Source organism: Helianthus annuus, chromosome 2 (genome assembly GCF_002127325.2).
Source record: "Helianthus annuus cultivar XRQ/B chromosome 2, HanXRQr2.0-SUNRISE, whole genome shotgun sequence".
Lineage (NCBI taxonomy): Eukaryota > Viridiplantae > Streptophyta > Magnoliopsida > Asterales > Asteraceae > Helianthus > Helianthus annuus.
This window is the reverse complement of record NC_035434.2, coordinates 55,068,381-55,079,467: the sequence shown is the minus strand read 5'-3', so window position 1 is coordinate 55,079,467 and position 11,087 is coordinate 55,068,381. Positions and strand designations below refer to the sequence as shown.

Here is an 11,087-nt window from a genome sequence, read left to right as displayed (position 1 = left end):
GTTCCGATCTACTTTTATTTTTTAATATTAAAATAAATAAACAATTAAATGCTTATGTGTAAAATTACTTAAATACCCTACTAATTACAAGTAAAATTACTAAAATACCCCTACTTTTAACTGACCATTTTAACTGAGTTAGAGGAGGGGAGCAAACTGGCGACAAAAGCGAAACATCAAGGAGTAAAATGGCTATTTTTAAAGGTTTTGGGCAAAACCGTTAAAGTGACCAAACCACAGGAGCAAAACAGAAGTTTACTCTAAAATCTCTATAAATTAATACTCTATAAATTAACAACCTCGATAAAATTAATAATTTGTTTAGTCCCAACTTGGGATAAGTACAAAATTGGATCCCAATCGATATATGTTAGGATCTGAGTTTCTTTAGATTGTGTTGTTTAACAGAAATGTAAGATGAAACAGAGAATGATGTGCAGGGGAAATGGATATAAACTTTGTAACACAATCAAAGAAGAATAGTTTTCAGCAAACATGATTTCATTAGTCGAAAGATTCTATTTATTACAAAGATCAACTATGCATGCATGCAACTAAACTCCCCCTCAGTCTGAGCTCACTAATTTGTTCGTACAAGATGACTTGGTGCAAAAGAGGTACTGTTCTATTTATAGTACAAACCTAACCACTGAGCATCTAAGCTGACGTCACCTAGATAGTGACATCTAACAGACTAACAAACTCTAACAACTGATACAAGCTAAACACTGAGTACAATAAACATTGATTATATAAACACTGATTATATAAACACTGATGCAGCTTCCCACTGTTGTTGCCTAAGCACTGATGTTGGAGATCAGAGTGCTTTCTTCAAAGGGTGATCAGACCTTGAGTCAGCAGTGCTTTAGTCTTCGTCAGTACTTGAGAGACAGCAGTTGTTAGGGATTCAGTCTTTATATCTTCAGCAGTTCTTTGACTAAACAGTTGTCATAAAGATCAGCACTTAGAGATCATCAGCTGATAGAAAACACTGTCATTGGGGAGAGATTAGTACATGCACTGCTTATTGTGATCAACTGTTGAGAACCAGTTTTGGGTTTTCATCTCATCTGTTCTTCTGGGCTTGATTACATGGGCCAACAATCTCCCCCTAGAACAGATGATGCCAAAACACTTCCTTATTCTTTGATCTTTATTCTCTCATCAGTTTTTCCCTAACTTGCCCTTTGAATTGCAGTTCAAAGTTGAGGGAATCTTCATCATCTTCATCCATGTAGAGTTGAAGGTCTAAAAGATCTAGGAGGTCAGCTGCATTTAGATTTAATGCATCCCCCTTTGAAATGTGTTCAACTCTTCCATTGGACTTGAGCAGAGTCAATACATGGGTCTTTTTATCAGACTTCCACTTTAGTATTTTTGAGTCCAATGGATTTCTTGGGTGAGATTTTATTTGTGATGAGTTTGGTGATGGAGGCCTGCTCATAAACCTTTTGGCAATTTCCTGTAGCTTTGTTGAGTCAGGATTCTCTTCAATCATTTACTTGATGACCAGTTTCATAATATCAGTTTCTCTCTGTGCATCTTCCTCATTAATCTGCTTTTGCCTTTTTCTTTGATTTAAGGCAATGGTGGATAAGTCAGATGATGTGAACAATGTTTTTAGAGAGAGGGTCTGCTGCTTTGGCTCATCAGTGGTTTTGCTCTTGTATGCTGGTTTCTTTGGTGCTGTAGGATCTGTCTCTCTTAGTTTTTCCAGCTTTTCATAAACCATATCAGTATACTGCCTGGACCATTTTGAGATGGTCTTTGCTGATCCATATTTAGCTGCAACCAACTCAGCTTTCTTCCTTTTGTATTCTAGGGTAAGTTATGTAATGGTCTTTTTATACTTGTTCCAGTCTGGTGCAGACCTCTTCATCTGAGGATCATTCTTTACCCTTTCAATTCTGTTTATTTCAGCTTTGAGAGCTATGAGTGGCCAGTCTTTAAATTGTTTAACTTTAGCAGGATAAAATTTATCTCTCATGATAAGCTCTAAAAGATCTTTCCTCAGCTTCTTTTGCAGATCAACATTTGGTGGTAAGTTAGACATTTCTTTGCATAAGTCTCTTGCATAGTCTTCCAATTTCTTGACTTTACTAAGCCCATGTTGCATTTGACTTGAGATGTTGTTATCACCTTGCCCTAGGCCTTCATACTTAGCAGCATATTCAGCTTGCCTGGCTTTGAGTTTCAGATACTCATCCATGTTCTTTGGAGGTCTGAAGCCATGAAGGGATGAGAACTTTCTCTTTGCAGGATCATCCTCTGTATAGAATTGTCTCGTTTCATCTTTCACTGCATGCAATTCCAAAGGATAATTCACTGCTAATGGAATGGTTCTTGAAGGATCATGTCCTTCAAGTGTTTCTGGTTAAACAAGTGAGTTTGATGATGGTGATGGTGGAGGAATAAATGGTTCAGGGTTGGTTTGAATGAAAGGTGAAGATGATATAGGGGTAGGTGCAATGATATCATCATCATTCACTTGAAATTTTCTTTTTCTTGTGTAAACCTTTTTAGGAGAAGGGGTTTTTGTTGGAGATTTTGAAATAGGAATGAGGATAGCTTGGGAAGGAAATTGAAAAGTGGTGGATGGTTGACTAACAACTGTTGAAACAACTGGTGTTTCAACCGCTGTTGTCATAACAACTGTTGAAGTGTCAACATTTGTTGCAGTAGTGGATGGCATTGGTGAAGTTGGCTTTGTTTTCTGTCTTTTGGTAGGTTGTTTTTGTGGTGGTGGTGTTGGTTTGGGTGTAGCAGTGGATGGTCTTTTAGTACCAGCAGTGGTTTTGGGACCATCAGTGGTTGATTTTGGTGGTGAGGGTGATTTTGGATATGTAGCAAGTGTGACAACTGGCAAAAATAATGGTAATTCCGTACAACTTGAACACTCGATTTAACGTTTAATTTCTCTCATTACGATTCAATTACTGCATGATTAGGTCGTATAAGATCTAGCAATCATAGGACATGGTTAAAATGCTAAATAATATTAACTCAATCGCCTAGTCGCGAGAAAACCACAAACTATGTCCTAATATGTTGGCAAAATGCTGAAAATACTATTCACCGGATCACGCAAGTTCAGAAAACTGTCCGAACGAGCAACGAATGGAACGAAAGCAATTTATGGATGGAATATAAATAAAAACCCCTAACTAGGGGTACCAAATGATAAAATATATAAACTTTCAAAAAAATGTATATTTATAAGGTGTTCGTTCTGCGCCAAATTGTAACAAAATAAAATGTTCGCGAGACTAAAATTTCAGCATTTTAATGTCCGTAGGACTCGTAAATAATATATTACATCTTAAATAAGCTTGAGGATATCAATGGGACATCCGAAATATAAACTCCGGGTGCTATGCCACAATTTTCACACATTGCCCAAGTTCGAGCCGATAAGCGAATAAATTATATTCCTACCATCCAATTTCCTAAACTAAAAGGCTAGCGAACTAGTCAGTGATTTTTTGGCGTCATAAACGCCTTAAATAAACGCCATAACATCGATGGTAAAATAAAACCATAGCTCCCGGTATTATATAGCATCTTTTATATAACACCCGATATCGAAACGACGAGCGAACTAGTGGTATTTTTACCATCCAAAATCTTTACCCACTAAACTAATAAACAAAATTAACTTTATTTAAAATCCTAAACTATCATTAGCACCCTAATTACCCTAACTAAATTAATTACCAAAATATCTCCTAATCTATACTATATAATAAAAGAAACCATTTTGGGGACACTTGTCATCGTATTAGGCCATGTTTTATAGATAAGTATTATTTTAGTTTAATCTTTTCTAATTAATTATAGATATTCTCCAACTAAATATTATTTAGTTTAATTTTTTATGGATAATTATTATTTAGTTTAATCTCCTTCTCATTTATAATATTATTTATTTAACTAATAGAGTAAATTATGATTTTGGCCTCTGTGGTTATAGCACTTTTACTCTTTTAGCACAAAAAGAATTTTTAACATCTGAGCTCCCAACGTATTTTTTCTTATCTTTTTGGCCCCTAACGTCTTTTTTCTAACCCTTTTAGCCCCTAGCATTTAATGGATGGGGTTAGTGTTAGGGGCTAAAAGGGTTAGAAAAAAGACGTAGAGTGCTCAAATGTTAAGAAATTACGGATAAAGTTCCATAAATTATCTTATTACTTATTTATATTAATTACTAGGTTAGAAATTATATCTTAATAATTAAAACAAATATCAAGCATTTTCATAACGAGGGTGGAGGGAACGATTTTCTTCTTTGTATTAATTACTAGATTAGAAATTATATCTTAATAATTGAAACAAATATCGAGCATTTTCATAACGAGGGGGGAGGGAACGATTTTCTTGCTTAACAAATAATTTATTTATTTAATATATTTAAAATACAAGAAGAATAATAACTACATTTATCATACTAATAAATTTATAAAAAAAACAATCATCTTTTTAAGATGCAACTCAAGTCTATATGTTTAATTTTAAAGTTATATAACTTAATAATTACTGATAATTTATACTTATCTAATTAATTTAAATATTATTTTGTAGCTATAAGTTTATCTAATTGGCTAATTGCTATATGCCTAATCTAAACATTTCAACAATATTTTTAGAACTAATAAATTAAGACCGCTGTTATTTAAATAAAACTTGGGTTCACCTCGTGAGAAAGTCGATGATACAGTTTGTCTTCTAATCGATGGTTCAAATGTTTTTATATTTATTAACTTGACAAACATCACAAGTTTTGATCATACATAAAACAAAATTTTGTTCGGATATCAGAAAAGTGTCTTAAAATATCATTTTATAATTGTTAAATCTTCGTTATTAACTATTTGGTACTTTATTTTCTCAACCCGTGTAATACACGGGGTTATAACCTATCTATACTATATAATAAAAGAAACCATTTTGGGGACACTTGTCATCGTATTAGGCCATGTTTTATAGATAAGTATTATTTTAGTTTAATCTTTTCTAATTAATTATAGATATTCTCCAACTAAATATTATTTAGTTTAACTTTTTATGGATAATTATTATTTAGTTTAATCTCCTTCTCATTTATAATATTATTTATTTAACTAGAGTAAATTATGATTTTGGCCTCTGTGGTTATAGCACTTTTACTCTTTTAGCACAAAAAGAATTTTTAACATCTGAGCTCCCAACGTGTTTTTTCTAATCTTTTTGGCCCCTAACGTCTTTTTTCTAACCCTTTTAGCCCCTAGCATTTAATGGATGGGGTTAGTGTTAGGGGCTAAAAGGGTTAGAAAAAAGACGTAGAGTGCTCAGATGTTAAGAAATTACGGATAAAGTTCCATAAATTATCTTATTACTTATTTATATTAATTACTAGGTTAGAAATTATTTCTTAATAATTAAAACAAATATCAAGAATTTTCATAACGAGGGTGGAGGGAACGATTTTCTTCTTTGTATTAATTACTAGATTAGAAATTATATCTTAATAACTGAAACAAATATCGAGCATTTTCATAACGAGGGGGGAGGGAACGATTTTCTTGCTTAACAAATAATTTATTTATTTAATATATTTAAAATACAAGAAGAATAATAACTACATTTATCATACTAATAAATTTATCAAAAAAACAATCATCTTTTTAAGATGCAACTCAAGTCTATATGTTTAATTTTAAAGTTATATAACTTAATAATTACTGATAATTTATACTTATCTAATTAATTTAAATATTATTTTGTAGCTATAAGTTTATCTAATTGGCTAATTGCTATATGCCTAATCTAAACATTTCAACAATATTTTTAGAACTAATAAATTAAGACCGCTGTTATTTAAATAAAACTTGGGTTCACCTCGTGAGAAAGTCGATGATACAGTTTGTCTTCTAATCGATGGTTCAAATGTTTTTATATTTATTAACTTGACAAACATCACAAGTTTTGATCATACATAAAACAAAATTTTATTCGGATATCAGAAAAGTGTCTTAAAATATCATTTTATAATTGTTAAATCTTCGTTATTAACTATTTGGTACTTTATTTTCTCAACCCGTGTAATACACGGGGTTATAACCTATCTATACTATATAATAAAATAAACCATTTTGGGGACACTTGTCACCGTATTAGGCCAAGTTTTATAGATAAGTATTATTTTAGTTTAATCTTTTCTAATTAATTATAGATATTCTCCAACTAAATATTATTTAGTTTAATTTTTTATGGATAATTATTATTTAGTTTAATCTCCTTCTCATTTATAATATTATTTATTTAACTAATAGAGTAAATTATGATTTTGGCCTCTGTGGTTATAGCACTTTTACTCTTTTAGCACAAAAAGAATTTTTAACATCTGAGCTTCCAACGTATTTTTTCTAATCTTTTTGGCCCCTAACGTCTTTTTTCTAACCCTTTTAGCCCCTAGCATTTAATGGATGGGGTTAGTGTTAGGGGCTAAAAGGGTTAGAAAAAAGACGTAGAGTGCTCAGATGTTAAGAAATTACGGATAAAGTTCCATAAATTATCTTATTACTTATTTATATTAATTACTAGGTTAGAAATTATTTCTTAATAATTAAAACAAATATCAAGAATTTTCATAACGAGGGTGGAGGGAACGATTTTCTTCTTTGTATTAATTACTAGATTAGAAATTATATCTTAATAACTGAAACAAATATCGAGCATTTTCATAACGAGGGGGGAGGGAACGATTTTCTTGCTTAACAAATAATTTATTTATTTAATATATTTAAAATACAAGAAGAATAATAACTACATTTATCATACTAATAAATTTATCAAAAAAAAAAAACAATCATCTTTTTAAGATGCAACTCAAGTCTATATGTTTAAATTTTAAAGTTATATAACTTAATAATTACTGATAATTTATACTTATCTAATTAATTTAAATATTATTTTGTAGCTATAAGTTTATCTAATTGGCTAATTGCTGTATGCCTAATCTAAACATTTCAACAATATTTTTAGAACTAATAAATTAAGACCGCTGTTATTTAAATAAAACTTGGGTTCACCTCGTGAGAAAGTCGATGATACAGTTTGTCTTCTAATCGATGGTTCAAATGTTTTTATATTTATTAACTTGACAAACATCACAAGTTTTGATCATACATAAAACAAAATTTTGTTCGGATATCAGAAAAGTGTCTTAAAATATCATTTTATAATTGTTAAATCTTCGTTATTAACTATTTGGTACTTTATTTTCTCAACCCGTGTAATACACGGGGTTATAACCTAGTTTAACATATATATCACATGTTTAAAAAAAATATATATCTATAAACAACCACCACACCTCCCATGTGATCGGCCATACATTTCAAATCATTCAAGACTTTTTTTATGATGATGGAAGTACGGTGGAAATGAAAATCATATATTTGACCAAGAAGGGATTTGGGAAATTATAGTATATATCACCATCACTTTTCCCTCATTTTCTCCTAACTTCCAACACACCAAAAATCCTTCTCTTTCCCCCTCTTATAATCGGCAGCCCCAAAACACCCCTACTTCCTCTTTTTCTAACAACTAAACACTCCATTTTTACTTATAAAATACCAATACAAGAAGGTTTGAGGTGCTTTCAAACTTGGAGAGTCATTAGGGACACTTTGGAGCTTCATTATCTTCTCTAATATTCATCTTAAGCTTGTGCAAAATTGTAAGATCATCTTTTATCATTTTTTTTACTTATTATGATATGTAGTTTAAAAAAGTACAAGTTGATCATCTTGAAGATAAAGAAAATCAAACTCAAAAGTCCTAATCTCACCATAAAAGTCTACTAAATGTGATGTATATTATGTGGATTATGTTGATTATGTGCTAGATGATGCTTTACATGTGTTGATCTTGTTAAAGTAGGATTTTTATGTATATGATCTTGCATGTTTAAGAACAAAAATAAAGATTTAAACATTTTTATGTTTAAATCTAAACAAGATCATCATTCTTATGAGCCATGAACTTTACTACAACATAAAGATGATTTATTTCGAATGTGACTTTTCTTAAAGATTAAAAACCATGATCTAAATTATAATAGTCTTGAAAAGTGAGTTGAACAAGTTGTTTAAATAAAATATCAAGGTTATATGTAGGGTAAAAAAAATGATGGTTTAAATAATCTTGTTAAAAGATCTAAAAGTGTTATAATCTTTATTAAAAGTATGGTTAAAATATATAAGTAAAGTTCATGGAGCATAAAGATATTTATGTGTAAGTTTAATCATGCAAAGTTGGTAGGTTGAAACTTGATTTGAATTTAATTGTGATTAAGGGGTTTAAGCATGCTTAAAATACGTTTTAAAAACGTGGAAAACGCCATAGTTTAAAGGAAATTATGGCGAAATTTTCTAAAATCTTAATCGCGATTAACAGGGTGATTAGCGTGGTTAATCGTGATTAGTAACCTTAATTGCGATTAACGACCTTAATCGTGATTAGACGAACCCTAATGACAAGGGTTAAGTATTAACTATCCAAGAGTTTATTTAAACACTAAAAGGTATTTTTATTAAATAAACATGGGGAAAATTATGAGCATACCAATAAATATAATTTTTGGAGAAAAGGGTTGGTGTATAATACGTGCGTATTATATGTATGTATTAGTGATAGGAAATACAAACCAAACGCATAAATACCTTTCACAAAAGCAATACATGAATTCTTGAAAATACACCAAATACATATACATGAACCACACATATATCACAACCACGAACGAACAACCGAACAAAGGATAAGCGGGCGAACGGACATCGGACGACTTAAATTATAACCATATGTACTAACATGACAATATATATAAATATTCGAACCGACACAAAATATATAATAAACGCTCTATCAATGAAGCGCGTCGTCATCGGCAGCGATCACCCTAGTGTCTCGACACGGTGCGTGCACACACCACGGACGACATATTGTCACTTCCGACACAAAACACACACACTTGGCACTATGACGAAACTCTCAAAAATAATATATATTTATAGACAAGAGAAATATAAATATATGTTAACACTTATAAAAATCCGGAAAGTATAAAATGGATATTACTAAGTGTACATATACATGTGAGTATACAAGTATAGTAATACGTGTAAAATACGCTCAAAATACACTTGTAAAAGTATAAAAATACTTGGGCTAAATTATATAACTTTGGGCTTTTAAAATTAATTTTGGGCTTAGGATAACATAAATATTGGGCTAAAGGTCTATTTCTTAAAAAAAATAAATATACTTATAAAAGCCCACTTACAATACTAACATGGGCTAGGCCTATTAACTTATAGGACTTGGGCTAGGCCCAAATGCCATAAAATATGGATTAAGCCCAAAACACTAAATTGTGGGCTAAGCCCAAAGTAAAACACATGTGTATTTTTATAAATATATATTGTACAAGTACGTTATAAATACGGTATACCTATACGTATAATACGGTATACCTACGCGTATAATACGGTATACCTACACGTATAATATGGTATACGTACACGTATAAATACGATATACGTACACGTATAAAGCGTAAAAAATATAAGTATACATACGGTATATGTATATGTATAAAAGACTCTAGTACATGAATATATACTCACATACACTTGTTGAAGTGTACTCTCTCACTAATGTCGTACACATACGACAACGTATTTCGACGTTAAAAATAAATATTTTCAACGCTTTTATCAATTAAAGATATACACTTATATTTGTGTAACAAATATAAAGTCTCGAATCAAAGTACACCAGGAACAAATGCCAACGTATTATTAAACTACACAAGTGTTCCAAAAATGAAATGAAAATAACAAACGTTCAAGATGAACAATGAGTACAAGGTCAAGGAAAGACCGACGTGTCTAATGAGTAGAACCCTTGTAGGTTGACTCGCGTTTACAGAACACGTTGCTAAAATATCTCTCTCAGGAACGCAAAACAGTGAGTTCATGTCCCCCTTTTCTCTTAACTGTTTTCAGATCTATAACTCTCGGGGGTGAAATACATGTTACAAATATTTCAATGGTATGATTTGGCTATGAAATGAACTATTAGATCATGTGAGCATAGGCTGAAACTGAAATGCCAATAACTCTCATAAGAAACATGGACAAAGGTTAGATCTAACGGGTACGGCCGAGCCCCGCTCATGGTCCATTTGTGACTACTTAGAGTGCTTTTGTATCCCAGTCGAGGTGATTCGACAACAGTCAAGGTGATTTGACACAGTCGAGGTGATTCGACACAGTCGAGGGGATTCGACACTGTCGAGGGGATTCGACACTTATAACAGCCCACTCGGGTTGGGTACTCCCTATGTCTTCACATATATTAATGTCCTTGCAAAACATTAATGATCTGTTCATAGACGCTATACATACCTGTTTGTTATGAAAGATCTCTCACATGTTTAAAGGTTTAATTGGAGCTCACTCAAAACACATGAACTCGCTCCACTTTTGTTGATGTTTTCAAACTTACATGTATTTCAGGAAACTAATGGGATCTTGGTGCTGGTGTTTAATATGAAGCTTTTAGATTACAAGTCATCGATGTCATCCTTTTAGGAGGGTATAGTCCATATATCTCATCTTCAATGAGATAGAGGATGCAAAGCCTTATGTTTTAATCTTATGTCAACAAGTCCTTTTGTAAACTTAAAACTTATGTTGGTTTGTATCCTAAACAACTTATGATGTGTAATATTTTATTATGTTAATGGATGAACATCGGATGTTTTTAATCATGTAGATGTTTACTTATATCGTATGCAATGAAAACTAATCAAGTTCACACCACGCGCTTCCGCTAATGAACGGGTGTGACGTATTGGTATCAGAGCTTCGATTGTAGTGAACTAGGATTCCTTCTCGAGTCTAGTCTACAATCACTAGGATTCTCTCACGAAAACATTTTTACAACAAACAAAAAGATTTTTCATTGCATTTACGAAAGCGCCAAGATCCATGAATCAAACGTTTACAAAGGAAAGACAAAAGCAGGGACATTAG

The 11,087-nt window shown here is 31.7% G+C and overlaps 1 long non-coding RNA gene across 1 annotated transcript; it reads left to right on the top strand.

The window, feature by feature from the left end:
* Positions 1-7,444: 7,444 nt before the first annotated feature.
* Positions 7,445-10,803, top strand: LOC110903641. Its single transcript, XR_002572084.2, has 3 exons — positions 7,445-7,723; positions 9,961-10,017; positions 10,569-10,803. It is a non-coding gene; the product is annotated as an uncharacterized LOC110903641 (long non-coding RNA).
* Positions 10,804-11,087: the final 284 nt, after the last annotated feature.